Below are 15334 nucleotides of genomic sequence, written 5' to 3' on the forward strand. Positions count from 1 at the left end.
CAGTGCTTATGGTTTATGGCCTGCTCGTCAGTATGTTTCACTGTTTTCTAAATTGTCACTGGTGTCCTGCTAATCAGGGCCCCAGTGCTCATGCTCTATCTACTTCCAAATTTGTCCTTCTATACTGGTAACTCAGTATTTCACTCCAAATTGGCATACTGGCCCCCCTTATAAGTTTATAGTATATGGTACCTATCTACCCAGGGCATTGGGGCTCCAGGGGATCCCAATGGGCTGCAACATTTCTTTTGCCACCCATAGGAATCCCAAGCAAAGGCTTCTACAGGACTGCCATTGCAGGGCTTCCAACCTTGAAGAGTAGGTGCAAAGTACCTGTTTGTGAGGGCACCCCTGCCCTAGCAAAGGTGCGCCCACGTCGTCCAGGCTCATTTTCCTTGACTTCGTGAGTACGGGGACGACATTTTACGCGTGCACTGGATATAGCTCCATATCTATGTCCAGCTTTACAATGGTAACCCTAAATTTGGCCATGTAAGGTGTCTAACAACTGGGAATTGGTCCCAATACTGATTCCAGTAGTGGTTGCACAATCCCATGCACTCTGGGGGCTCCACAGTGGACCCCAGTACTACCATTACAGCCTTCTGAGATTTTCCAGGCAGCCCCAGCTGCTGCCACCTCACAGACAGGTTTCTGTCCTCCTGTTGCTTGAGCAGCTCAAGCCGAAGAAGGTAGAACAAAGGATTTCCTTTTGGAGAGGGATGTTACATCCTCTCCCTTTGGAAATAGGTGTTACAGGATAGGAGGGGTAGCCTCCCAGAGCCTCTGGAAAAGCTTTGAAGGGCACAGATGGTGCCCTCCTTGCATAATCCAGTGTATACCGGCTCAGGGACCCCCAGTTTCTGCTCTGGGGCAAAACTGTACAAAGGAAAGGGGAGTGACCACTCCCATGTCCATCACCACACCAGGGGGGGTGCCCAGAGCTCCTCCAGAGTGTCCCTGGGTTTTGCCATCTTGGATTCCAAGGTGGTGGGGCACTCTGGGAGCATCTGAGTGGCCAGTGCCTGCAAGTGACATCAGAGAGCTCCCCTGATAGGCGCTTACCTGCTTAGGTGATCAATTCCCCTTTCAGAACTATTTAGGGTCTCTCCTCTGCGTGTTTCTTCAGATTCGGATTGCAAGACTCCAGCAGGAATCCTCTGTCTGCATCCTTTACTTCTTCCTTCTCCGATGGAATAGCCGCTGACCACTCCAGGAACTCTACAAACTGCAAAAAAGAAGCATAGATGACTTCTGCAACATTGTAACTTCAGCTCCTGACAGCAACTGCAACAGTTTTCAGGTTGTGCATCCCCGGAGGACTGCCTGTCTTCAGCCTGTACCAGAATAAGATAAGGAATCTATTGTTTAGTGACTCCGTCACTTCCCTGCTTCAGTAGGTTCCTCTCTGCGGTGACGATCGGTGGCATGGGTCCACTCTCCAGATGACAGGTGTGGATCCAGCAACATGGGTGGTGGACTAAAGTGACTCCGACTGTCCCTACATCCAGCTATTCAACTTTGGTAGAGGTAAGAGCTTGCCTCCCCACGCAAGACAGTACCAAGGGGCACCTCGTGACCTGTAGTTACCAAAGCTTGTGTGCGAATTTCCAAGAAGTTCTTCACGCACAGCACAGCTTAGACCCCCAGCACTCCTGGTTCTTCTTTTGCACCTTCATCTGGGTTGGCAGGGACTCTTGTTCTTGTCAACACCAGGACAGTGCGCACTCTACGGGCGACTAGAATGCAAAAACCCAACACTCTCAAGATAATGTAATTTATGCATTGTGCTGATATGTTGTTGTTTAACCTTTTGCATTGCAGAATTCAATCCTGAAGACTTATTCTTAAGGTGCTTATAAATACTGTTCATTTGCAATGTATTGCTGCAGGCTTTCAGAGTGAGACGGGGTGTGGTCCCTTTCCAGGGTCTTCTAGAAGCTTTCCCTGCAGCATGCCTGGGTGTGGTTCTGGGCTGGGCCAAGTCTCTATAAAAGGGAGTCAGCCCAGCTCCACATACTCACTGTTCAGAGGTCCTGGTGCAGAGCAGCAGCAACTTCCTAAGCTCCTGTTCCGGTGGCCTACCTTGATTTTCCAGGCCTCGCCCTTTCACTCGGCTGAGTGATTCTTGATCAGGGCGGTAAGACGGAGGTCGGGCTGGGCCCCGACTCCATATCAATGACGCTCGAATTCTTGGGCCTAATTCTTCTTGCAAAATAATTTGCTCTTGCATGTGTGAATGTGCATTTGGACTTTTCATGACATTTGCATGCTGGCATCCGAATCGGCAAGAAGCACAATTCTTTCCTTGTGCTTAATTCATGATATTCATTGTGCGCTACCATTTCTTGGCAGATACATGGTGGCCTTCAAATCGGCAAGACGCGCAATTCTTACCTTGTGCTTAAATCATGATATTCGTTGTGCGCTACCGTTTCTTGGCAGGTACATGGTGGCCTTCGAATCGGCAAGACGCGCAATTCTTTCCTTGAGCTTAATTCATGATATTCATTGAGTGCTACCATTTCTTGGCAGTTACATGGTGGCCTTCGGATCGACAAGACGTGCGATTCATTTCCTAGTGATTTAACTCTTGATGTTTATTGTACGCTACCATTTCCTTGGCAGTTTCATGGTGGCATTCGAATCGGCAAGACGAGCGATTCTTTCCTTGTTTGTAATTCATGATACTCATTGTGCGCTACCATTTCCTTGGCAGTTTCATGGTGGCATTCAAATCGGCAAGACGCGCAATTCTTTCCTTGTGATTAATTCATGAGATTCATTGTACGCTACCATTCCCTGGCAGTTTTATGGTGGCGTTCGAATCGGCAAGACGTGTGATTCGCTTCCTAGTGATTTAACCTTTGATATTCATTGTGCGCTACCATTCCTTAGCATTTACATGATGGCATTCGAATCGGCAAGACGCGCGATTCCTTCCTTGTGTTTAATTCATGTTGTTCATTGTGCGCTACCATTTTTTGGCAGTTACATGGTGGCATTCGAATCGGCAAGATGCGTGATTCTTTCCTCGTTCTTAATTAATGTTATTTACTGTGCGCTACCATTCTAAGGCATTTACTTGATAGTAATCGAGTTAACAAATCGCGTGATTTACTCCTTGAATCTACATTGTGTTATTCATGGTGCACAGTCCTTCTCTGGTGTTTAGTATTTATATAAAAACCTGCAATGTGCGCAATTCACTTTCCAATGTTTTGAGAGAATACAAAAGGACCAGAGTTCTTGATGTAATGCTGTGTGTTCCTGAGATGTATTTTTACAGTAAGATTCATAGGATGGTTCAGAAATTACTCAGATTGTTTCCTGATTCTCATGCAAAAGAAAGTACTTGAATCTGTTTTCTCCCACAGGTATTCAGTCACCTAAAAGCCTAGTCATTATAAGATTTATTCTTAGATTGTTTATGTATTCAGAATGACGATGCTTAGAGTCATAGCATAGTACTGATTTCATGAGAGATTATTTTGATGTTTGTGTGTTTTAACCTTTTACTTCCTACAGGTCTCCTTCCCAGCTGTTCCCTTCCTAATCCCCTTTTCCCCATTTGGACTCTCTTAGACTCTGTGACAAATCTAATCAGAGTATTGGAGCTGTCTTGTGGTGGAAGTGTTGGGAACGTGCACAGACCCCGAGGATCTGGTGACTCTGACAAAATAGTGAGCCCACAAATGATTATCCTCCTGGTTTGTGTATGTTCTCAGCATGGCCACACTGGACGAGCTAGTCAAGGCTATCACCCAGCTCCAGTCAGAAGTGGTATCATCAAAAGATTTGACAAATAGCCTAGCTGAGAGAGTGAGTCAGTTACAGGATAAGGTAGAGAAGAAGGAACAAAGTCCCACAGGCAATCCAACAAACATTTCCCTCAATGTTCCTTCAGCTATTCCTTTAGCTCCCCCAGAACGTTTCTCAGGTGATCCCCTGAAAGCGCAATCTTTCCTGGTTAAAGTGAAACTACACTTCACCTGCAGACCACATACTTTTCCCGATGCCCAGTCCAAAGTAACTTTTTTGTTATCATATCTGTCTGGAGATGCAGCTACCTGGGCTATTCCTCTTGTGCATAAAGATAGTCCCCTGTTGTACAACTGGAGAAACTGTTTGTGAGTTTGAGTGAGTTTTTGATCGTAGAACTGAAACACTGTCAGCAGATCGTGAACTATTAGACTTACGCCAGGGGAATCAGGACTTAGGGGGTGATTCTGACCTCGGCGGTAAAAGGCCCTTACCGCCGGTCAGAAGTCTGCCATTCTACCGCCGCGGCCGCGGTAAACCGCCACGTTTATTCTGACCACCAACTGACAAACCGCCAAAAACCCGACATCCACGGAAAGCCGCCTCATCAGCGGGCGGCGATAAACTGGAGATAACCAAACCTCCACCGCCACGCCAACACAAACACGCCCATGCCATTCTGACCCACGAATCCACGCAGCGGTCTGTCAACCGCGGTATTCCATTGGCGGTACACACCGCCGCGGTCAAAATACACATACCCTTACAAAACACAGCCACATTGGATGATTCAAAATACACACACCTGAGACACATACACACACCACTCCCACACATCCAATACAATATAAAACACACACCCACATCACCCACAAACACCTACTACCAAAATTATCTGAGAGAAGGCGCAATACACTGAGAGAGAGCACAGGAAACACAAAGCACAACACACACAGCAACACAACATCATCACCCACACCACAACTACGCACACATCACCACGCACATCACCACAAACACCACCCCACACCTCATCCACACCACCCCATGGCACCCCAAAGACACCCCAGGTTCTCGGACCAAGAACTCAGAGTCATGGTGGAGGAAATAATCAGGGTACAGCCCCAGCTCTTCGGCACACAGGTGCAGCACACCACTATAGCAAGGAAGGCTGAGCTATGGCAAAGGATCGTAGACAGGGTCAACGTTGTGGGACAGCATCCCAGAAATCGGGACGACATCCGAAAGCGATGGAACGACCTACGGGGGAAGGTGCGCTCCATGATGTTGCGACACAACATCGCTGTGCAGAAGACTGGCGGCGGACCCCCACCCACTCCACCCCAATTTACAGAATGGGAGCAAGAGGTAGTAAACATCCTGCATCCTCACGGCCTCGCTGGAGTACACGGAGGAATGGACTCTGGTAAGTCGAATCTCAACTACTTAACCCCCCCCCAATCACCAGCATGCCAACCCACAACCCCACCCTCACCCCCAATCTCAAACCCCCCAGCACACATCCTCCCTGCCATTGTCCCACCAGCACAACCCACCCTAAACAACACCAACCCCTGAATGCCAACACAAACCAAAGACAGCCATCACCAATGCATGACCACTGCACAGAGCCATCCACCCCCCCCCAACCACCCTCACAACACCTCCCACAAGGGAATGCCAGCACTGGGGGACAAGGGCACCCACAAAATGCACGCCATGGCACACACAAAAACAATAACCACACTATTTCACCCCTGCAGGGCCCGAACGCCAACACACCGCCACGGAGGGTCCAGATTTGTCCATCCCACCCCCAGAACAGCCCCCCAGTGAGGACAGCAGCTCTGTCGACCTAGAAACTGATGACCAGCCCGGACCATCGGGGACCTCTGGACAGTCGGTTCCCCACACACAGACACAGGCCACACCAGACCCAACCCCCTCTGGGAACACCAGCACAGCTCCCACCCAGCGGGCCTATGCCTCTGTCTCCAGGACGCGTCAATCAGCGGTGTGTCCGCCACTACAGGGCACCCAGGCTGACACAACACCCCAACAACAACAGGGACCTGGGAGCAGTGGTAGTGGGCACACCGTCCAGGGGACAGAGGCCCGGGGAAACAGGGCAACTGGGAGGGCTGCTGTGCGACAGGGGGGGGAGGACAGGCCCAGGGAACCCACTCTCCAAGAGGCCCTCACCACCATCATGGGAGCATACCATCACTCCCAGGAGACGATGGCGACGGTACTGGCCAGGTTCACGGAGATCCAGGCACAGCAGGAGGAACGGTACATGGGGTTCAGCAATGAACTCAGGGACATCGCTACCGCCATGGGGACCATAGTCCAGGCCCTCAACCAGATAGAAACCACATTGCGGGATCATGTGGCACCCCAAAGGGCCCCTGTCACTAGCCAGGACCAGGAACAGCTTACCACCTCCGCCGGCGCTAGTGGACAGGAGGCCCCACCACAACGTGAGGCCACCAGAACCCCACCTCCTGCTGAAGAACAACCACCCCGCAAGCGGAACCTGAGATCTCACAGGAAGACAGAGTAGGATGCCAAGACCCCCGCCAGCACAACATACCCCCTGATGTCATCCCACTGTCCCACATTGTCACCCTGTCCAACCTTGAACTGCCCCTGCTCCATCCTTCCACAGGCATATGGACAATGCACCTGTGAAACTGAGAACTGGACTCTGCCATGGACATTACTCCACCCCCACCCATCACCGTTTTAATATCATGTACCAAGATCTAGCACTAAAAATAAATCACTTATTGCACTGAAATCATTCAGGAGTCAGCCTGTATTATTTACAAATGTATTACACATCAATGTTCAATAATGGTCCTTCAATTCATGATGACAACATACCGACGTCAATGAGCATCAGTCCATGGGCTAACCAAGCAGAAGTCACGCAGTGAGTCATACAGCACTGAAAAGAGAAGGGAAAATCCCAAATCAATTAAAAAGAACTGGGGGGAAATACACAAAGTAGAGATGCAGGAGGCTTTAAGTAAATGTTAAATGGCGTGGGTGATTCTTACCTATGTGCTACTGAAAATACTGTTGGATGACTGTGTCCCTGTTGTCTGTGTCGTCCCCGTCGTCTTCCTCCTCTTCACTCCCCACAGGCTCCACAGCTGCTCCAACACCACCATCTGGACCATCCTCCTGCAGGAAAGGCACCTGGCGTCGCAAAGCCAGGTTGTGAAGCATGCAGCAGGCCACGATGATCTGGCACACCTTCTTTGGTGAGTACATCAGGGATCCACCTGTCATATGCAGGCACCTAAACCTGGCCTTCAGGAACCCAAAGGTCCTTTCTATTATCCTCCTCGTTCGCCCATGGGCCTCATTGTACCGTTCCTCTGCCCTGGTCCGGGGATTCCTCACTGGGGTCAATAGCCAAGGCAGGTTGGGGTAACCAGAGTCACCTATTAGCCACACACGTTGTCTCTGTAGCTGTTCCATCACATAGGGGATGCTGCTATTACGCATAACATACGCGTCATGCACAGACCCTGGGAACTTGGCATTTACATGGGAGATGTACTGGTCAGCCAAACAGACCACCTGGACATTCATGGAATGATAACTTTTTCTGTTCCTGTACACCTGCTCATCGTCTTTTGGGGGTACCAAAGCCACATGGGTCCCATCAATGGCACCAATGATGTTGGGGATATGTCCAAGGGCATAGAAATCACCCTTCACAGTGGGCAAATCAGCCTCCTCAGGGAAAACAATGTAGCTCCGCATGTATTTCAGAAGGGCAGACAACACTCTGGAGAAAATCCTTGAAAACATAGGCTGAGACATTCCAGATGACATGGCCACTGTTGTCTGGAATGAGCCACTTGCCAAAAAATGGAGGACTGACAGAACCTGCACCAGAGGTGGAATTTCTGTGGGTTGGCGGATGGGGGACATCAGGGCTGGCTCCAGCTGGGCACACAGTTCATGGATAGTGGCACGGTCAAGTCTGTATCGTAGTATAATATGGCGTTTTTCCATTGTCGACAGGTCCACCAGCGGTCGGTACATGCGAGGATTCATCCTTTTCCTCGCAAGTCCCAGCGGACGGTGCCTAGGAAGGACAACATGGAGTATAGAGTCAAGCAACACACAGGTACGTTCACACAGCTTGCACAGTAATTGAATCGAAATGCAGTGAAAGGCTTGTATGAGTGGCAAGGCAAGGCCTAGGCCTGTGTGACGCAGTTGAAATTAAGCCATGTGGGCCCTTGAAATGGCAGCTGCCTGACCTGTGAAGTGGGACAATGGGATGTGAGGTAAATGCGCTGGCGTGGCGCACCGTGGCGGTAGGCGGTCGAAGACCGCTGTACGAAGGCGCATTCGTTAACATTGAAGCCTATGGGTTTCAGGAGCCAATGACGAGGTGCGCTGGCGGTCGCGGTACGCACCGCCGCGGTACGCACCGCCGCGGGCGTGACCGCCATTTTCTATCTGCTTAATCACTCGAGACCTGATCATCCCCAGAAGAGGACCTATACTGCAAGTGCTGCTGTGACCTCGGTCTGGAAGTGACAATGGCTGCTGCGACTGGGGAAATGGCCCCTGCCTTCACGTCTGAGGAGTTGGAGAAACTTGTGGATGGGGTCCTCCCCCAGTATGCGTTACTCTACGGTCCTCCAGACCAACAGGTAAGTACACTGGGTGCACATTGAATGGGCTATGCCTGTGTGGAGTGGGGTGGATGTAAGTTGGTGGGGTGGAGGGCGAAGGAGGAGTGCAACGCACGACAGATGAGAGCATGTGCCATATGGCAAGGTTGCGGAGGAGGGGCCAATCACATCTAACATGCAGAAAATTGATGAATTTTTCCTTCCCACCCTGTACATGTCAATTAGGTCAGCGCCCATCAGAAAGTGGACATTTGGCGTGCCATCGCCAAGGAAGTCCGGGCCCTGGGGGTCCACATCAGACGGGGCACCCACTGCCGCAAGAGGTGGGAGGACATCGGCCGCGGAACCAGGAAGACCGCCGAGTCACTGCTGGGGATGGCCTCCCAACCTAGGAGGGGTGCCAGTCATACCCTGACCCCGCTGATGTCCCGGATCCTGGCGGTGGCCTACCCTGATTTGGATGGGCGCTTGCAGCAGACACAAGGGGGTGAGTATCAGCACATTCTGCTATCTTTACGCTCAGTGGAGGCGTCTGGGTGGGGGAGGAGGGCTGTGGGTGACATTAGGCCAGGGCGCTTTCTGTAGTGTAGTCCTCTCCTTTAGGCATGGCCCTGTGCTCCCGGCCCCCACCTCTGTAGGGTGCCAAGTACAGCTATCGATGGTCCAGCATCACACATGTGCGCGTTTGTTGTCTCTAGACCTGTTGTCCTAGTCAAAAGTACTGAGTAGTGTACCCCGAATGCGCGGCTTAGTGCATGAGGCTCCTGTGTCTGTCCTCTCCGCCAACGGTGTTGACATCACATACACTTAACCTGGTCTTTGTTTTTCTCCCCCCACCCTTCTTCTTCATCTTCTTGTGCATGTGTGCATTAGCATCATCAGGCAGAGGAGAATTGGCATCGGAGCACGAGGGAGCTGCAAGTCACAAGGCCCCGGTGGGCCCAGGAACAGACACTGAGGGCACCAGTGATCCGGAGGGCGAGGGGAGCACCACAACGGGGACCGGTGGTGACACCAGCGACACCGACACGTCCTCGGATGGGAGCTCCCTAGCGGTGGCGGCAACATCCGGGCCCCCCGCCTCTACAGGTACAGCCGCCACCCAGCGCACCAGCACCGCCCTCCCAGCAGCCCCTCAGCCTTCGCTTCGTGCCCGCTCGCCCAGGAAGGCGGGCATCTCCTTCGCCCCAGGCACCTCAGCCCCTGCCCCTGTTACCCCTGCTGCCCTCAGTGAGGAGGTCATTGACCTCCTTCAGACCATCATTGTTGGGCAGACTACCCTTTTGAATGCCATCCAGGGGGTGGAAAGGGAGGTGCATGGGAGCAATGCCTACCTGGAGGGCATTCATTCGGGTCAGGCTGCCCATCAACAATCGTTCAATGCTCTGGCCTCAGCACTGATGGCAGCCATTATCCCTGTTTCCAGCCTCCCTCTTCTTACTGCCTCCAGCCTGTCTCTGTCTCCTGTTCCTCAGCCTATCCCATCCACACCATCAGACCAGCCTGCACACACCTCAACACCCAAGGTCAGCTCATCCAGACACAAGCACCACAGAACCCACAAGCATTCACCCAAGCAACACCCAGATGCAGACATTCCAACAGTCACTACCACCTCTGTGTCCCCCTCCTCCTCGTCTCCCTCCTCCCTCCCTGTGACGTCTACACTCACACCTGCATGCACACCACCATCAGCCAGTGCTTCCATCACCAGCACACCCTCCAGTACAGTCCACACACGTGCAGTCACCACCCCCACTACCATTTACACGTCCCCTGTGTCCTCTCCCACTGTGTCTGTCACCCCCTCTTCCAAGACACACAAACGCAGGCAGACACCCACCCAACAGCCATCCACCTCACGACAGCCTACGTCACAATCACCTGCACCCAAAGACAGCACACCTGACTCTCCTACAACCACATCCTCTTCCTCCACTCCCATCACCACTACTCCTACCCTTTACCTTGGTCCTAAAAAACTTTTGCTTGCTAATCTTAACCTCTTTCCCTCCCCTGACCCACCCCCTCCATCTGCAAAGAGTCCCAAGAGCACCTCAGCCACCACCAGCCCAGCTTCGAGTGTCACTGTGGTGCATAGGTTCTGGAGTCCACCCTTTGCCAGCAGTGACACTTCAATCAGCAGCAAGGGGACAGCCAGCCCCCCCCCCAGGCAAGAGGACCAGGAAACTAAAGGGCCGCCGTGAGAGGATTGACACGGCTGCCCCCAAGGAGCAAAGTTTACCCACTTCACCAGCCACAACATCTAGGGGAGGCAAGGGCCCGAGAGCCCCATCTAAAGGGCAGCAGGGCGGAGAAGTCAGCCAGCAGGAGCGCGGAGCAGGAGGGCCCCACAAGCCCCATCCCGGGTGTTAGGGAGGACACCAAAGGGCCCAGGACTCCATCACCGAAGGGTCCAGCAACAGCACGGTCGGAGGGCGACTGAGCAGGGAGTCCAGGCCAGGTCTGGCTCCCTTGACTTACTGGACGAGCACCGCTGAAGAGGGCCCCGCCGTGAAGACAGGCACCGCTGAACAGGGCCCCGCCGTGAAGAATGGCACCGCTGAACAGGGCCCCGCCGTGAAGTCAGGCAAAGCTGAAGAGGGCCCCGCCGTGAAGACAGGCACCGCTGAACAGGGCCCCGCCGTGAAGACAGGCACCGCTGAAGAGGGCCCCGCCATGAAGACAGGCACCACTGAACAGGACCCCGCCGTGAAGACAGGCACCGCTGAAGAGGGCCCTGCCGTGAAGACAGGCACCGCTGAACAGGGCCCCGCCGTGAAGACAGGCACCGCTGAAGAGGGCCCCGCCGTGAAGACAGGCACCGCTGAACAGGGCCCCGCCGTGAAGACAGGCACCGCTGAACAGGGTCCCGCTGTGAAGAATAGCACCGCTGAACAGGGCCCCGCCGTGAAGACAGGCACCGCTGAACAGGGCCCCGCCATGAAGAATGGCACCGCTGAAGAGGGCCCCGCCGTGAAGACAGGCACCGCTGAAGAGGGCCCTTCCTGTCAAGCACCGCTCCGCTGGGTCCTTCCTGTCAAGCACCGCTCCGCTGGGCCCCGCCGTCTCAAGCACCGCTCCGCTGGGCCCCGCCGTCTCAAGCACCGCTCCGCTGGGCCCTTCCTGTCAAGCACCGCTCCGCTGGGCCCCGCCGTCTCAAGCACCGCTCCGCTGGGCCCTTCCTGTCAAGCACCGCTCCACTGGGCACCGCCGTCTCAAGCACCGCTCCGCTGGGCCCTTCCTGTCAAGCACCGCTCCGCTGGGCACCGCCGTCTGAAGCACCGCTCCGCTGGGCCCCGCCGTCTCAAGCACCGCTCCGCTGAGCCCCGCCGTCTCAAGCACCGCTCCGCTGGGCACCGCCGTCTCAAGCACCGCTCCGCTGGGCCCCGCCGTCTCAAGCACCGCTCCGCTGGGCCCCGCCGTCTCAAGCACCGCTCCGCTGGGCACCGCCGTCTCAAGCACCGCTCCGCTGGGCACCGCCGTCTCAAGCACCGCTCCGCTGGGCCCCGCCGTCTCAAGCACCGCTCCACTGGGCCCTTCCTGTCAAGCACCGCTCCGCTGGGCCCCGCCGTCTCAAGCACCGCTCCGCTGGGCCCTGCCGTCTCAAGCACCGCTCCGCTGGGCCCCGCCGTCTCAAGCACCGCTCCGCTGGGCCCTTCCTGTCAAGCACCGCTCCGCTGGGCACCGCCGTCTCAAGCACCGCTCCGCTGGGCCCCGCCGTCTCAAGCACCGCTCCGCTGGGCCCCGCCGTCTCAAGCACCGCTCCGCTGGGCACCGCCGTCTCAAGCACCGCTCCGCTGGGCCCCGCCGTCTCAAGCACCGCTCCGCTGGGCCCCACCGTTTCAAGCACCGCTCCGCTGGGCCCTTCCTGCATGCACTGTTAACGGTTCACTGTGCTCACCATGCCTCCTCCTTGACCACTGGAGACTGTAATCCACTTGTGAGACTGTGGCTTTGCACTCCCCAGGATGGCACAGTGGGCAAACCACCCACTGTATAGACTTGAGAGACTGTGGCTTTGCACTCCCCAGGATGGCACAGTGGGCAACCCACCCACTGTATAGACTTGAGAGACTGTGGCTTTGCACTCCCCAGGATGGCACAGTGGGCAACCCACCCACTGTAGAGACTTGAGAGACTGTGGCTTTGCACTCCCCAGGATGGGACAGTGGGCATGGTGGCCCCTTCGTGGATCTGGCGTCGTGGACTCATGTGGCTGTGGTGCCCCCCCCTTCCCTTCCCCCTGAGGTGCCTGTTGTTTTGTCATCAGATGCCCCTGCAGTGTTCTCTCCAAAGGACTCAGGTCTCCTGTGTGGGCTTTGCCCTTGTGTTGTTACACTTTGGCCCACGGACACTTCGATTTTCTTTTGATTTGCAGGACTAATTGCCTCGGTTATCCATTGCAATGTATATAGAATTATTTTGATATTGATATTTTGGCTAGTTGACCAATACTTTTCAGAGGCTATTTTGTACATAAATTTTTATTCAAAATTTAATTTTGTCTTTGCTTTTTTCAGGGGGGTTTGGGTGGTGTCACTGTGACTTGTTGCTCTGCATTGGTGTGTACATATTTGGGGGGGTGGGGGTCGCATATGTGTGTGCCCGTATCCTTTCCTCCTCCCCCCTCCCGTGTGTCGTAGGTGCAGTATTCACCGTTGTCGTCTGCGCCGGCGTTCGTACTCGTGGTAGATGAGCAGGTAGACGAGAGCAGGTAGGATGTTTAATTCGGGTTCCATGCTGTCCTCCTTCCTCGTGGAGTGCGTAGAGATGAGCGTTTTCCTGTTCGTAGTTTGTTTCCGCCATGTTTTTATCGGCGGTGCTCCCGCCCCGGAAAAGGTGGCGGATTGGTGAGTTGTGATACTGTGTGCGGTACATTGTCTGCCGCCTGCCTGTTGGCGGTGACCGATGCGCTGTTTGTCTGTACCGCCGTGGCGGTCGGAGTGTTAAAGTGGCGGTCTCTGTTGGCGGTTCCCGCCAGGGTCAGAATTCCATTTTTTGGACCGCCAGCCTGTTGGCGGGTTGGCCGCCGCTTTATCACCGACCGCCAGGGTTAGAATCACCCCCTTAGTGTCATATTTAGCCAATTTTAATTGGCTGGTCGCTGAGACATCTTGGCCAGAGGAAAAACAAGCGGCCTTGTTTTACAAGGGACTCAAAGAGGAGTTAAAAGATATCTTGGCGCAAATCGACCCGCAACCTACAGACTGTCAGGAATTGATAAACGTTGTCTTGAGGCTTGATTATCGTTTAACTGAACGAAAAGGAACACGTAAAAAGACTGAAAAATATTCCTGGTGTGTTCACGATAACAGAGACTCAAGAACTCTGAAAGAAAGAACGTCTGAACCGATGGAAATCTGAACCATCAGGAGACCCTTGACCAAAGATGAAAAGGACCTATGCAGAAAAAATGGACAATGTCTCTATTGTGGGCGGAAAGGTCATTTCGTCAAAGACTGTTCAATCAAACCAAAGAACAAGCAAGGTCCAGTTCAGAAGGTTGCAGTTAATGCATCAGTCGAGTCGGAAAACTAAAACACCCAAGATGCAGAGAAGGGTTGCTCTTGTGTGTCACCATGGACCCTTCACAATCCAGAAATCTCAAACTGGGAATAAGAGTTCAGGTTAAGAAAAATACCTATTTCAAGAAGGCTCTAATCAATTCTGGGGCTACCGGGAACTTTATTGACACCCAATTGGTTTGTGCATGGGAGAATCCCATGTATTCAAAAGAAGACCCCAGAAATCAAGCAGGCAATGGATGGAAAACTCGTGACTGGAGGTCCGGTAACTCTTCAGACTGTCCCCTTCTCAGTGATTTGTGAAGACAAAAATCAAAGAAAGAAACATAAAGAGAAACTTATCCTTGACGTGATCCATGCTCCCCAGTATGGGATTATTCTTGGCTTGCCATGGTTAACTCATCACAATCCAGAGATTAATTGGGCAGAACGAAAGATCGTGTTCTCATCTGCACTATGTAAAGAACGATGTCTCCAAAGAACTCAAGAATCGGAAGTTCGCAAATCTTACATAGCTACTGCCGCAGAGAAAGAAGTTCAGTTGCCCAAACAGTATTCATCATATGAAGATGTATTTGATGAGAAAGAAGCAGCAAACTTACCCCCTCATAGATCTTATAACCGACAAATTGATCTAGTCCCAGGTGCGATACTTCCCAATTGTCGTGTGTATGCCCTGTCTGAACATGAAAATCAACATTTATGAAAATACTTGGATCAATTCTTAGAGAATGGTTTCATTCGCCCCTCTAAGTCTCACGCAGCTTCTTCTCTGTTTTTGTTCTGAAGGCGAATGGAGAACTTCGAACTTGCATCGACTATAGGGGTTTGAACAAAATCACCATCAAGAACAAATATCCTCTGCCCCTAATTCCCGTCTTGCTGGAACAAGTAAAGAAAGCAAAAAACTACACGAAGCTGGACCTTTGAGGTGCTTACCATTTGGTCAGAATGAGAGAAGGCAACGAATGGAAAACAGCGTTCAAAACAAGATGTGGCCTTTTTTAATACATTGTCATGCATTTTGGTCTGTGCAAAGCTCCAGCAGCATTAAAAATGTTCTTGAATGACGTTCTTAAAGAGTACCTAGATATATTTGCCACAGTCTACATTGATGACATTTTGATCTACTCAGACAATGAAAGTGAACATGTTCAACATGTCAAGAAAATTCTGGCAGCCCTTCGTAAGCACCATTTATATTGCAAACTAACCAAGTGTGAGTTTCATGTTACCACAGTTGAGGTTTTAGGGATTATCCTCACCCCTCAAGATATGGTGATGGCAGAAAAGAAAGTAAAAGCTGTATCTGATTGGCCCACCCCAAAGACTGTTCGTGATGTACAATGTTTCCTGGGGTTTGCAAATTTTTACCAGAGA

Source organism: Pleurodeles waltl, chromosome 10, assembly GCF_031143425.1.
Source record: "Pleurodeles waltl isolate 20211129_DDA chromosome 10, aPleWal1.hap1.20221129, whole genome shotgun sequence".
Taxonomy (NCBI): Eukaryota; Metazoa; Chordata; class Amphibia; order Caudata; family Salamandridae; genus Pleurodeles; species Pleurodeles waltl.